This window comes from Arachis hypogaea, chromosome 1, assembly GCF_003086295.3.
Source record: "Arachis hypogaea cultivar Tifrunner chromosome 1, arahy.Tifrunner.gnm2.J5K5, whole genome shotgun sequence".
NCBI classification, from domain to species: Eukaryota; Viridiplantae; Streptophyta; class Magnoliopsida; order Fabales; family Fabaceae; genus Arachis; species Arachis hypogaea.
The window spans coordinates 80542250-80557161 of NC_092036.1; the positions used below are offsets into that span (position 1 = coordinate 80542250).

Below are 14912 nucleotides of genomic sequence, written 5' to 3' on the forward strand. Positions count from 1 at the left end.
TATCCCTCCACTCTATTGCCGGTACCAAATCAATTATTATTTTATAGGAAAGTTTTCAAATATAATAGAATACTAGTATTTCAACAATTTTAAGAGTTGATTTTAGTTAATATGCATTATATATTGATAGAAGCTTTTACGGGACAAACTGAAAACTATTATACGTCAATTTGTTAAATTATAAGAGCAACAACTAAGAGAATAAAAGAAAGTTATACAAACATAGCTAAATTATTTGTTGAAGAGATGCATCAAGAATCGGATAACACAATAGTTAACGATTATGAAAAGCTAAACATTTTACTATTTACAAATTGCATTGAAGATTTTCATTAATCAAGTTGAATCAAATAGGCATTACTTTCTTAGTATTTATTTTAACACTTATTTTATGTTTATGTTTATATTGTTTTGTTTTATTTGTTTTAGGCCCAATTGTAATTTAACCTATTTTTATTTTAGTAAACTCATGAGAAAGTTCTAAACTTAAGAGGTACGTAGAAAAATCTCTAAAACATTGTAGCCACATTTTTTTTCTTAATTTTGATGAATGAAAATTTCTCTAAATTTTTTTGAAAAAATTTGAGTGTGAACAGGAGAAGTAGAATAATTTCCTTAACTGTTGCATCAGAAAATCAAATTAAGATAGATGAATCCCTTTTTTTGATTTTTTTTTGTCATCTTGAATTCTGTTCCATATCATTTGGTATTAGATTTCAGGTATTAAATTAATGCTTATTAATTTATATTTGTTTCTCTTGTGTTTAAAAAAAAATCAGCACCTCTTACTTCTTTGTCATCCTCATTTGTTTCATTATCGTCTTGTTTTTCCTTATCGATTTTCTTGTTTAAATAATAAAAAAAGGCAGCGTGAGCATCATAGTTACTCTTATTTATCATTTATCCCCATTTAAAATTTCGTGACATCATTCTCTTACTTTTTCAATTTTATTCTTTTTGTTTTTATTATTGTTAGCTATCTTCTTTGATTGGTTTTATTTTATCAAAAAGGAAAAAGAGAGTACAAAATATACTTAGAGAAATCATGGTCAAATTAATTAAAAAAAACACAACAAATAAAACGAAAAAAGTTTTATTATAAAAAAGACAATCCTTAGACAAATTTATTATTATTATTATTATTATTATTATTATTATTATTATTATTATTATTATTATTATTATTATTTATCTCTTTGCACTCTGTATCTTTTGTCTTTTATTTGAGTATTTTTTCTTTTTTTGTTGTGTTAGATTTTCTTTATTTTTTTTTTATTTGATTTCTAAAGTGTAACAGCCAAAGAAATTTTAGAGTGATAAAAGGTAAGAGTGATGAGTTTAATAGAGAGTAAAGGCCTATTTTGAGAATAAACACGAGTGTCCATCCTTGTGTGAAACAAGTGAGAGAGTGATTGCGATGTCCTTTCTATAACAATTTTTACAGGTTCATTGTTGTGGCGGCTCACTTAGATGATACTTTGGTTGACATGGGGATGATGCAAAGATTCATTCAACACTTAACTAATCACTTGAATGAATTGGAGGAATGGAGGAAGGGAGTAACAAAGACATTGTCCAAAAGTTCTAAATATGGAACTTTCAGAAATCAGCATCAGAATCATGAACATTCTAATGATGAATCTGATGGGGCAACAACAATTTGACATAAAAGTCAAGATAGCAAATCAATGTCATTGAGATTTAAATACCACCATTCAAAGAGAGAAATGATCCAAAAATTTATTTGGAGTGAAAACGTAAGGTGGAAAGAATTTTCGCTTGTCATAATTATTTAGAGGCACAAAGGTTTTCTTGGTAGTAGTTGCATTTTCTAATTATGCATTGCTTTTGTGGGATGAACTAATGAAGACAAAATGACAGAATGAACATCACCCTATAGAGACTTGGGATTATATGAAGTGCCTCAAAAAGAAGAAATTTGTCCCTTCTTATGACTATAGGGAAGTGCATTAGAAGTTACATCGATTGACTCAAGGCTTCAAGTCCGTTGAAGACTACCTTAAGGAAATAGAAATGCATATGATCACTGGCAACATAGAAAGGATACAGACAGTGACGGACCCAGAAAAATTTTGCAGTGAAGGCAAAAATATAATAAAATTGAAGTATAGATATTTGTTTGACTTCCCACAATACTCAACAAGTTAAGAATTAATCTGTCGTTAATTTGAATTCTATTTAAGAGTCTGCAATTGGCCGGCAATGAGTTGGTAGGAATTCAAACTCCCAAGACTTACTTAAGCGGACGATTAAGCTGATCACTTGACCAATCCAAATTATATTTAAAATTTTAAATTAGAACTATATATACATATTGATAAGAACTAAAAATATATACACAATCACTTATTATAACATTTAAAATAATAAGAATATTTCATACACACAGTATAATATTCAAAATAACGAAAAAAATTTATAATGATTTTTTTTATATTTTTGATATTAATAAATATTATTTTTCTATATCTGTTCTTAAACAATTATTTTACTTTTATAATCTTATATTTAATTGTAAATATATTTATTATAGTCTTATGCCTTTATAGTATAAATAAATTTTTAACCAAAATAATTAAAATATATTAACATATAGATATTATATTTTTTTATCTTAAATAATTTTTAGAAAATTACTAATAATTTAAATTGTATTTAATTAAAAAATTAAGTTTTAACTTAATTATCAATTAATTAACCAATATAATGAAGTTAATTATCACTATTTTTTGAGTTTATTTATTTATTTTTTGTACTAATATTTTTGATATTAATAAATATTATTTTTCTATATATGTTCTTAAACAATTATTTTACTTTTATAATCTTATATTTAATTGTAAATATATTTATTATAGTCTTTATGCCTTTATAGTATAAATAAATTTTTAACCAAAATAATTAAAATATATTAACATATAGATATTATATTTTTTTATCTTAAATAATTTTTAGAAAATTACTAATAATTTAAATTGTATTTAATTAAAAAATTAAGTTTTAACTTAATTATCAATTAATTAACCAATATAATGAAGTTAATTATCACTATTTTTTGAGTTTATTTATTTATTTTTTGTACTAAGTCAAATTTAACAATATAATTATTATTATTATGTGTTAAAAACTTAAGTTTAACAAAATATTTTTTTAACATAAAACATAAAAAATTATTTATATTTTATTTTGAGACAAAAATAATATAACAAATAGTTTATATATATATATATATATATATATATATATATATATATATATATATATATTAGTTTCTTTAAAAAATTTTGTGGGGGCAAATGCCTCCTCTTTCTTGAGTGTAGGACCATCCCTGAATACCGAAGTTACTATGGCACGACTTATAAGTGGTCTAAATAGAGCAATTGTCGATGTGGTGGAGTTACATCATTATGTGGAGATGGAGAATTTAGTCAGTATGATGATGAAAGTGGAGAGGCAACAATAAAGAAGAGTACCAAAGGTATTGTCTCATGCTAATCTAAAGTGGGTTCGCACCGAGTCTTGTAGTGATGACAAAATAAAGACTAAGGCTACTGAATCCAAGGAAAAGTTATTTGATACTACAAAGAATAAAGGTAATTCTAACGCTTTGTCTTCTACTACCTCTAGGCATAAAGATATTAAATACTTCAACTGTCATGGTTTGGGTCATTATAGTAGTGATTTCTCGAATAAGAGGATGATGGTTATTAGAGGAGGTGATGTTGTGTCTGATTCTGATCAAGATGACAACTCTAATTATGATAGTATGCCACATTCAGAGGGTTGTTCTGATGGTAATATTGAGTATACAGTCTACAGTGAATCTTTTGTTGTTAGGCGTGTTTTGAATTTGCAAGGTGAAAGAAAATATCCTAGAGAATACCAAAATTTTTTTCACACTAGATGTTTAGTAGTATTACAAGAAAATCTTCTATTCAGGTATACTTAAAAAGTGTAGCTAAAAATGAAAAAAAAAATTATGCTTTAGGCAAAGGCTATGCTTTTTTGGTTTTTGAGATGCTTTAGTGAGGGATGCCTATTCGGCCGTTGCCTATTTCTAAAGGCTACTCCTTTGGCATTTAGAATAGGTGCACTTTTTAAGTGATGCGCTTGAAGACCAAAAGCTACGCTTTTTATCACTCTTGCTTGCCAGAATAGCCTACACTTATCTTTGCTACTACATCGTCTTTAAAATGTAGCCATATTGTATACCATAGCTACTTTATATAAGTGTACCCTTATGTTTCAATTTTTTTTTACATAAAAGTCAAGATAGCAATATCAATGCCATTGAAATGCAAATACCACCATTCAAAGAGAGAAACGATCCCAAAATTTATTTAGAGTGGAAACGTAAGGTGGAAAGAATTTTTGCTTGCCATAATTACTCAGAGGCACAAAGGTTTGCTTGGCAGTAGCTGCATTTTCTAATTATGCATTGCTTTTGTGGCATGAACTAGTGAAGACAAGACGACAGAATGAAGATCACCCTATAGAGACTTGGGATTATATGAAGTGCCTCAAAAAGAAGAGGTTTGTTCCTTCTTACTAATATAGGGAAGTGCATTAGAAGTTACATTGATTGACTCAAGGCTTCAAGTCCGTTGAAGTCTACCTTAAGGAAATAGAAAAGTTTAATATCACTGCCAACATAGAAAGGATACCGAAGATACTATGGCACAACTTATAAGTATTTTGAATAGAGCAATTGCCGATGTGGTCGAGTTACATCATTATGTGGAGATGGAGAATTTAGTCAGTATGACGATGAAAGTGGAGAGACAATAACAAAGAAGAGCACCAAAGGTATTGTCTCATGCTAATCTAAAGTGGGTTCGCCCGAGTCTCGTAGTGGTGACACAATAAAGACTAAGGGTGCTGAATCCAAAAAAAAAGTTAATTGATGCTACATAGAAGAAAGGTAATTCTAACGCTTTTTCTTCTGCTACCTCTAGGCATAAAGATATTAAATACTTGAAGTGTCATGGTTTGGGTCATTATACTAGTGATTGCCCGAATAAGAGGATGCTGGTTATTAAAGGAGGTGATGTTGTGTCTGATTCTGATCAAGATGATAATTCTAATTATGATAGTATGCCACATTCAGAGGGTTGTTCTGATGGTAATATTGAGTATACAGTCCACAGTGAATCTCTTGTTGTTAGGCGTGTTTTGAATTTGCAGGTCATAGAAGATATCCTAGAGAACACCAAAATCTTTTTCACACTAGATGTTTAGTAGTACTACAAGAAAATCTTCCATTCAGGTACACTGGAAAAGTGTAGCTAAAAATGAAAAAAATTTATGCCTTAGGCAAAGGCTACGCTTTTTTGGTTTTTGAGACGCTTTAGTAGGGGATACCTATTCAGCCGTTGCCTATTCTCAAAGAGTACGCTTTTGGCATTTAGAATAGGTGCACTTTTTAAGTGATGTGATTGAAGACCAAAGGTTACGCTTTTTATGACTCAAGTTTGTCAGAATAGGCTACACTTCTCTTTGCTACTGCATCACCTTTAAAATGTAGCCATATTGTATATCATAGCTACTTTATATAAATGTAACCTTATGTCCCTCAATTTTTTTTGTATTTTCTATATATATATATATATATATATATATATTATATATTCTAATATTTTTTTTAAAAACCTAATATTTAGTAATATGATTATTTATATAATCGTGCATTATTAATTAAATTAGTCAAATATTATAAAATAAAAATAAGTACACAATAATACTATACAATATTCTTTAAATAAACATTATCCTTATACATAATATATTTAAAGAATAATCATAATTTTGAATATTCATACATCTCACACTAAAATGAGTATACTATATCAAAATATGCATGAGACACTTAGAGTTTACTACTAATAAATTAAAAAATAGTAAACCCAAAATATTGTATATTGATGAATCCATATTTGATGATGATTTTTGGTTGAAATTGAGTGGATTTTATCATATAAACATGCACTTATGCCCTTAAATAGCATGCTTTTGAGCTTTCCTCCTAAATTGTGCTTGATTACGAAAACATGCTCTTTTGTGTCTAATTTAGCCTATTTTGTTCTATTTACCTTCCAATCGATACCTTGATGTTGTTTGTGAGTGATTTTAGAGGTATAAGGTAGGAATGGCTTGGAGAGAATGGAAAAGGAGCATGCAAAGAGGAGGAAGTATGAAGAATCAAAGGAGAGGAGCAAAGCGATGTCTGTGTACGCACAGACCTACGTGCGTACGCACAGGAACCAAAGCAGAGCAAAGTTTGCGCGTGTGCTGCATCTTACGCGTCGCACGACCATCCAAAGCATCGCCTAGTGTGCGTGCGCACAACCTCTTGTGGGTGCGCACAACTAGACTTTTTGGCAGAGTGTGCGTGCGCACACGTCTGTGTGTACGCACAAATACCCGCACATGCCTTCATTAAAAACACACGTGACTCGCATTTTTGGTGGATTGGGGGCCCAATTTTGAAGCCAATAGCTCATAATGGAGGGGGAAAACAACATCATAGCATAGCATATCATTAGGATAGTGTTAGGAGTAGTAGTATGAGATTTTTAGAGTAGTTTTTCTCTAAGTTTCTTTCTTCTCCATTAGGGTTAATATTAGGGTTTTATATTTCAAGTGCCATTTCCATTTTTGCTCTTGGATTTTGCTAACTTTCATTGTAAGTATTTCTTGATTACTGATGAGCGGATAATTTATACGCTTTTTGGCATTGTTTTTAGGTAGTTTTTAGTAAGTTCAAGCTACTTTTAGGGATTTTTTCATTAGTTTTTATGTTAAATTCACATTTCTGGACTTTACTATGAGTTTGTGTGTTTTTCTGTGATTTCAGGTAATTTCTGGCTGAAATTGAGGGGCTTGAGCAAAACTCTGAAAAAGGCTGACAAAAGGACTGCTGATGCTGTTGGAATCTGACCTCCCTGCACTTGAAATGGAGTTTCTGGAGCTACAGAACTCCAATTAGTGCGCTCTCAACGGCGTTGGAAAGTAGACATCCAGAGCCTTCCAGCAATATATAATAGTTCATACTTTATTCGGAAATTGACGACGTAACTTGGCGTTGAACGCCAAGTACATGCTGCTGTCTGGAGTTAAACGCCAGAAACACGTCATGATCTGGAGTTGAACGCCCAAAACACGTTATAACTTGGCGTTCAACTCCAAGAAAAGCCTCAGCTCGTGGATAGATCAAGCTCAGATCAAGCACACACCAAGTGGGCCCCAGAAGTGGATTTATGCATCAATTACATACTCATGTAAACCCTAGTAGCTAGTTTAGTATACATAGGACACTTAACTATTGTATTAGACATCTTTTGACAGTTTAATCTTGGACTGTATTAGTCTTTGATCATTCGGTCTTTTGATCATTCAGGGGGCTGGCCATTCGGCCATGCCTGAACCTTTCAATTATGTATTTTCAACAGTGGAGTTTCTGCACACCGTAGATTAAGGGTGTGGAGCTCTGCTGTACCTCAAGTTTCAATACAATTACTATTACTTTTTATTCAATTCTCTTTTATTCTTATTCCAAGATATACGTTGCACAACACTTTGATGAATGTGATGATCCGTGACACTCATCATCATTCTCACCTATGAACACGCGTGACTGACAACCACTTCCGTTCTACTTTAGGCCGGGCGCATATCTCTTAGATTCCCCAACAGAATCTTCGTGGTATAAGCTAGATAGATGGCGGCATTCATGGGGATCCGGAAAGTCTAACCTTGTCTATGGTATTCCGAGTAGGATCCTGGGAATCCGAAAAGTCTAACCTTGTTTGTGGTATTCCGAGTAGGATTCCGATATTGAATGACTGTGACGAGCTTCAAACTCTTGAAGGCTGGGCGTGATGACAAACGCAAAAGAATCAATAGATTCTACTCCAACCTGCTTGAGAACCGACAGATGATTAGCCGTGCTGTGACAGAGCATTTGGACCATTTTCACTGAGAGGATGAGATGTAGCTATCAACAAGGGTGATGCCTCCAGACGATTAGCCATGCAGTGACAACGCATAGGACCATTTTCCCGAGAGGATCAAAAGTAGCCATTGATGATGGTGATGCCCTACATACAGCTTGCCATGGAAAGGAGTAGGAAGGATTGGGTGAATGTAATAAGAAAATAGAGATACGAGAGGAGTACAGCATCTCCATACGCCTATCTGAAATTCCCACTATTGATTTACATAAGTATTTCTATCCCTTTTTATTTTCTATTTATTATTAATTTTCGAACTCATCATAAACCAATTTAATCTGCCTAACTGTGATTTACAAGGTGACCATAGCTTGCTTCATACCAACAATCTCTGTGGGATCGACCCTTAGTCACGTAAGGTATTACTTGGATGACCCAGTACACTTGCTGGTTAAGTTGAACGGAGTTGTGAGCTTCTCTAACAGTGCCTAGAACTCTTGTATCACAATTTCGTCCACCAAGTTTTTGGCGCCGTTGCCGGGGATTGTTGAGTATGGACAACTGACGGTTCATCTTGTTGCTCAGATTAGGTAATTTTCTTTTCAAAAATTTTTTCAAAAATCTTTTTCAAAATTTTTCTTTTATTTTTCGTTTTTTTTTCCAAACTTTATTTTCGAAAAAAAAATTAATAACAATCCAAAAAAATCATAAAATCATAAAAATCAAAAATATTTTATGTTTCTTGTTTGAGTATTGAGTCAATTTTTAAGTTTGGTGTCAATTGCATGTTTAAAAAATTTTACTTGCATTTTTCGAAAATTCCATGCATTCATAGTGTTCTTCATGATCTTAAAGTTGTTCTTGATAAGTCCTCTTGTTTGATCTTGATGTTTTCTTGTTTTGTGTTGTTTGTTGTTTTTCATATGCATTTTTCATTTGTTAGAGTCCATGCATTAAAGATTTCTAAGTTTGGTGTCTTGCATGTTTTCTTTGCATAAAAAAATTTTCAAAATTATGTTCTTGATGTTCATCATGATCTTCAAAGTGTTCTTGGTGTTCATCTTGACATTCATAGTGTTCTTGCATGCATCTTGTGTTTTGATCCAAAATTTTCATGTTTTGGGTCATGTTTGTGTTTTTCTCTCTCATAATTAAAAAATTCAAAAATAAAAAAAATACCTTTCCCTTATTTTTCTCCAAATTTTCGAAAATTTGAGTTGACTTAGTAAAAAAAATTTTCAAAATTAGTTGTTTCTTACAATTCAAGTCAAATTTTCAATTTTAAAAATCTTATCCTTTCAAAATCTTTTTCGAAAATTATATGTTTTTCATTTTTTTTCTATTTTTCGAAAACTTCAAAAATCTTTTTCAAACTATTTTCAAAATCTTTTTCTTATCTTTATATCATATTTTCGAAAATTCACTAATAATTAATGTGATTGATTCAAAAATTTGAGGTTTGTTACTTTCTTGTTAAGAAAGGTTCAATCTTTAAGTTTTAGAATCTTATCTTGTAGTTTCTTGTTAGTGAAGTAAGTAATTTTAAAATTTTCGAATTGAATCTTTTTATCTTTTATCTTATCTTTTTCAAAAATTTTATCTTTTTTCAGAATTTTGATTTTAAAATATCTTATCTAACTTCTTATCTTCTTATCTTTTTAAAATTTGATTTTAAAATCTTTTTCAACTAACTAATTAACTTTTTGTTTGTTTCTTATCTTTTTCAAAACCACCTAACTACTCTTTCCTCTCTAATTTTCGAAAATATCTCACCCCTTTTTCAAAAATTCTTTTTAATTAACTAATTGCTTCATGTTTTAATTTTAATTACATCTTATCTTTAATTTTCAAAAATTACTAACCCCTTTTTCAAAATTATTTTCGAAATTCCCCTCTTTTTTCTTATTCTATTTAATTATTTATTTACTAACACTTCTCTTCACCTCCCCTATCCTTACTCTTTATACAGACTATTCATTCTTCTTCATTCTTCTCCCCTCTCTTTTTCTACTAACACAAAGGAATCTCTATACTGTGACATAGAGGATTCCTCTTCTTTTCTTGTTTTCTTCTCTTTCATATGAGCAGGAACAGGGAAAAAAGCACTCTTGTTGAAATTGATCCCCAACCTGAAAGGACTCTAAAAAGAAAATTAAGAGAAGCTAAGTTACAACAATCTAAAAGTAACCTTTTAGAAATTTTCGAACAAGAGAAGGAGATGGCAGCCGAACCCAATAATGATAATGCAAGAAGGATGCTTGGTGACTTTACCAAACCCACGTCCAAATTTGATAGAAGAAGCATCTCCATTCCTGCCATTGGAGCCAATAACTTTGAGCTGAAACCTCAGCTAGTTGCCTTAATGCAACAAAACTACAAGTTTTATGGACTTCCATCTGAAGATCCTTATCAGTTTTTAACTGAGTTCTTGCAGATCTGTGAGACTGTAAAGGCGAATGGAGTTGATCCTGAAGTCTACAGCTCATGCTTTTCCCTTTTGCTGTAAGAGACAGAGCTAGAATATGGTTGGATTCACAACCTAAGGATAGCCTGGACTCCTGGGATAAGCTGGTCATAGCCTTCTTGGATAAATTCTTTCCTCCTCAAAAGCTGAGCAAGCTGAGAGTAGATGTTCAAACCTTCAAACAAAAAGATGGTGAATCCCTCTATGAAGCTTGGGAAAGATACAAGCAGCTGACCAAAAGATGTCCATCTGACATGTTTTCAGAATGGACCATATTAGATATATTCTATTATGGCCTATCTGAATTTTCAAAAATGTCATTGGACCATTCTGCAGGTGGATCTATTCACCTAAAGAAAACGCCTGAAGAGGCTCAAGAACTCATTGATATGGTTGCAAACAACCAATTCATGTACACTTCTGAGAGGAATTCCGTGAATAATGGGATACCTCAGAAGAAAGGAGTTCTTGAAATTGATGCTCTGAATGCCATATTGGCTCAGAACAAAGTGTTGACTCAACAGGTCAACATGATCTCTCAAAATCTGAATGGATGGCAACATGCATCCAACAGTACTAAAGAGGCAGCTTCTAAAGAAGCTTATGATCCTGAGAACCCTGCCATGGCAGAGGTTAATTACATGGGTGAACCTTATGGAAACACCTATAACTCATCATGGAGAAATCATCCAAATTTCTCATGGAAGGATCAACAAAAGCCTCAACAAGGCTTTAACAATGGTGGACGCAGCAGGCTGAGCAATAGGAAGCCTTTTCTATCATCTTCTCAGCAACAGACAGAGAATTTTGAACAAAACACTTCTAATTTAGCCAATCAAGTCTCTGATCTGTCAAAGGCCACTTTCAGTTTCATGAGTGAAACAAGATCCTCCATTAGAAATCTGGAGGCACAAGTGGGCCAGCCGAGAAAGAAAGTCATTGAAACTCCTTCCAGTATTCTCCCAAGCAATACAGAAGAGAATCCAAAAGGAGAGTGCAAGGCCATTGATGTGATCAATGTGGCCGAATGCACAAGGGAGGAGGAGGACGAAAATCCTAGTGAGGAAGACCTCTTGGGACGTCCCTCAAGCAAGAAGGAGTTTCCTATTAAGGATCCAAAGGAATCTGAGGCTCATATAGAGACCATAGAGATTCCATTAAATCTCCTTCTGCCATTCATGAGCTCTGAAGACTATTCTTTCTCTGAAGAGGATGAAGATGTGACTGGAGAGCAAGTTGCTCAATATTTAGGAGCTATCATGAAGCTGAATGCCAAGCTGTTTGGTAATGAGACTTGGGAAAGTGAACCTCCCTTGCTCATTAATGAACTAAATACCTGGATTCAGCAAATTTTACCTCAAAAGAGACAAGATCCTGGCAAGTTCTTAATACCTTGTACCATATGCACCATGACCTTTGAAAAAGCTCTGTGTGATCTGGGGTCAGGAATAAATCTTATGCCACTCTCTGTAATGGTGAAGCTAGGAATCATTGAGGTACAACCTGCATTGTTCCCATTACAACTGGCAGACAAGTCATTGAGACAAGCTTATGGAATAGTGGAGGACGTGTTAGTAAAGGTTGAAGGCCTTTACATCCCTGCTGATTTCATAATCTTAGACACTAGGAAGGAAGAGGATGATTGCACATCCTTGGAAGACCTTTCCTAGCCACAGCAGGAGCTGTGATAGATGTCAACAGAGGTGAATTAGTCCTTCAATTGAATGGGGACTACCTTGTGTTTAAGGCACATGGCCATCCCTCTGTGACAAAAGAGAGTAAGCATGAAGAGCTTCTCTCAGTTCAGAGTCAAGAAGAGCCCCCACAGTCAAACTCTAAGTTTGGTGTTGGGAGGCCACAACCAAACTCTAAGTTTGGTGTTAAGACCCCATATCCAAACTCTAAGTTTGGTGTTGGGACTATACAACATTGACCTGATCACCTTGTGGCTCCATGAGAGCCACTGTCAAGCTATTGACATTAAAGAAGCGCTTGTTGGGAGGCAACCCAATTTTATTTATCTAATTTTTATTTTTATTTTATTTTATTTTTTGTTTTATTAGGTACATGATCATCTGGAGTCACGAAAAAAATATAAAAATTAAACACAGAATCAAAAACAGCAGAAGAAAAATCACACCCTGGAGGAAGCATAGACTGGCGTTCAACGCCAGTAAGGAGCATCTGGCTGGCGTTCAACGCCAGAACAGAGCATGAATCTGGCGCTGAACGCCAGAAACAAGCAACATTCTGGTGTTTGAATGCCAGGAATGTGCCTAGCAGAAAAGCTGGCGCTGAACGGCAGTAACAAGCATGAAACTGACGTTCAACGCCAGAAACATGTTACATGTGGGCGTTGAACGCTCAGAATGTGCACCACTCGGCATTTAAACGCCAGAATGGTGTGCAAAGGCATTTTACATGCCTATTTGGTGCAGGGATGGAATTCCTTGACATCTCAGGATCTGTGGACCCCACAGGATCACCTTAGGATCTGTGGACCCCACAGGATCCCTACCTAATATATTCCCACCTTACCTCCTAATCCTATTTTACTCTTCCCCATGTCACACTTCCCAAAAACCCTTCACCAATCACCTCAATCTCTCTTCCCAATCACCTATTCACCACTCACATCCATCCACTCTTCCCCATAAACCCCACCTACCTTCAAAATTCAAAAACATTTTCCCACCCAATCCCACCCTACATGGCCGAACCTACCCTCTCCCCTTTCCCTATTTATAACCTTCCATTCTACTTCATTTTCACACAACACAACCCCCTCTTCTATACCTTGGCCGAACCTACACTTACCCTTCTCCTCCATATTCTCTTCTTCTTCTTCTTCTCTTCTTTCTTCTCTTGCTCGAGGACGAGCAATTTTTTAAGTTTGGTGTGGTAAAAGCATAAGCTTTTTGTTTTTCCATCACCATCAATGGCACCTAAGGCCGGAGAATCCTCTAGAAATGGAAAAGGGAAGACAAAAGCTTACACCTCCGAGTCATGGGAGATGGAAAGATTTATCTCCAAAAGCCACCAAGACCACTTCTATGATGTTGTGGCAAAGAAGAAGGTGATCCCTGAGGTCCCTTTCAACTCAAGAAAAATGAGTATCCGGAGATCCGACATGAAATCCGAAGAAGAGGTTGGGAAGTCCTAACCAACCCCATGCAACAAGTCAAAATCTTAATGGTTCAAGAGTTCTATGCCAATGCATGGATCACTAGGAACCATGATCAAAGTATGAACCCAAATCCAAAGAATTATCTCACAATGGTTCGGGGGAAATACTTAGATTTTAGTCCGAAAAATGTGAGGTTGGCATTCCACTTGCCCATGGTGCAAGGAGATGAACGCCCCTACACTAGAAGGGTCAACTTTAATCAAAGGTTGGACCAAGTCCTAATGGACATATGTGTGGAAGGAGCTCAATGGAAGAGAGACTCCAAAGGCAAGCCAGTCCAACTAAGAAGACTGGATCTCAAGCCTGTGGCTAGAGGATGGTTGGAGTTTATTCAACGCTCCATCATTCCCACTAGCAACCGATCTGAAGTTACTGTGGATTGGGCCATCATGATTCATAGCATCATGATTGGAGAGGAAGTAGAAGTTCATGAGGTCATCTCCAATGAAATCTACAAAATAGCCGACAAGCCCTCCACCATGGCAAGGCTAGCTTTTCCTCACCTTATTTGCCATCTATGTTACTCAGCTGGAGTTATCATAGAAGGAGACATCTTCATTGAAGAGGATAAGCCCATCACCAAGAAGAGGATGGAGCAAGCAAGAGAGACCCTTCACGGTTCTCAAGAGATGCATGAGGAAGCTCATCATCAAGAAATCCCTGAGATGCCTCAACGGATGCACTTTCCTCCCAACAACTATTGGGAACAACTCAACACTTCCTTAGAAGATTTGAGCTACAATGTGGAACAATTAACGGTGGAACATCAAGAGTACTCCATCATTCTCCATGAAATAAGAGAAGATCAAAGAGCAATGAGGGAGGAGCAACAAAGGCAAGGAAGGGACATAGAAGAGCTTAAGGACATTGTTGGACCTTCAAGAAGAAGACGCCACTAAGGTGGATTCATTCCTTGTTCTTATTTCTTTCTGCTTTTCGGTTTTTATGTTGTGTTTATCTATGTTTTGTGTCTCTACTTCATGATCATTAGTGTTTAGTAACTATGTCTTAAAGTTATGAATAATTCCATTAATCCTTCACCTCTCTTAAATGAAAAATGTTTTAATTCAAAAGAACAAGAAGTACATGAATTTCAAAATTATCCTTGAATTTAATTTAATTTTATTGATGTGGTGACAACACTTTTTGTTTTCTGAATGAATGATTGAACAGTGCATATTTTTGATCTTGTTGTTTATGAATGTTAAAATTGTTGGATCTTGAAAGAATGATGAATAAGAGAAATGTTATTGATAATCTGAAAAATCATGAAATTGATTCTTGAAGCAAG

At 34.2% G+C, this 14912-nt stretch overlaps 1 non-coding gene across 1 annotated transcript; it reads right to left on the reverse strand.

The window, feature by feature from the left end:
• Window positions 1–10586: 10586 nt before the first annotated feature.
• LOC112714265 (small nucleolar RNA R71) lies at window positions 10587–10690 on the reverse strand. Its single transcript, XR_003159199.1, has one exon. It is a non-coding gene; the product is annotated as a small nucleolar RNA R71 (small nucleolar RNA).
• Window positions 10691–14912: the final 4222 nt, after the last annotated feature.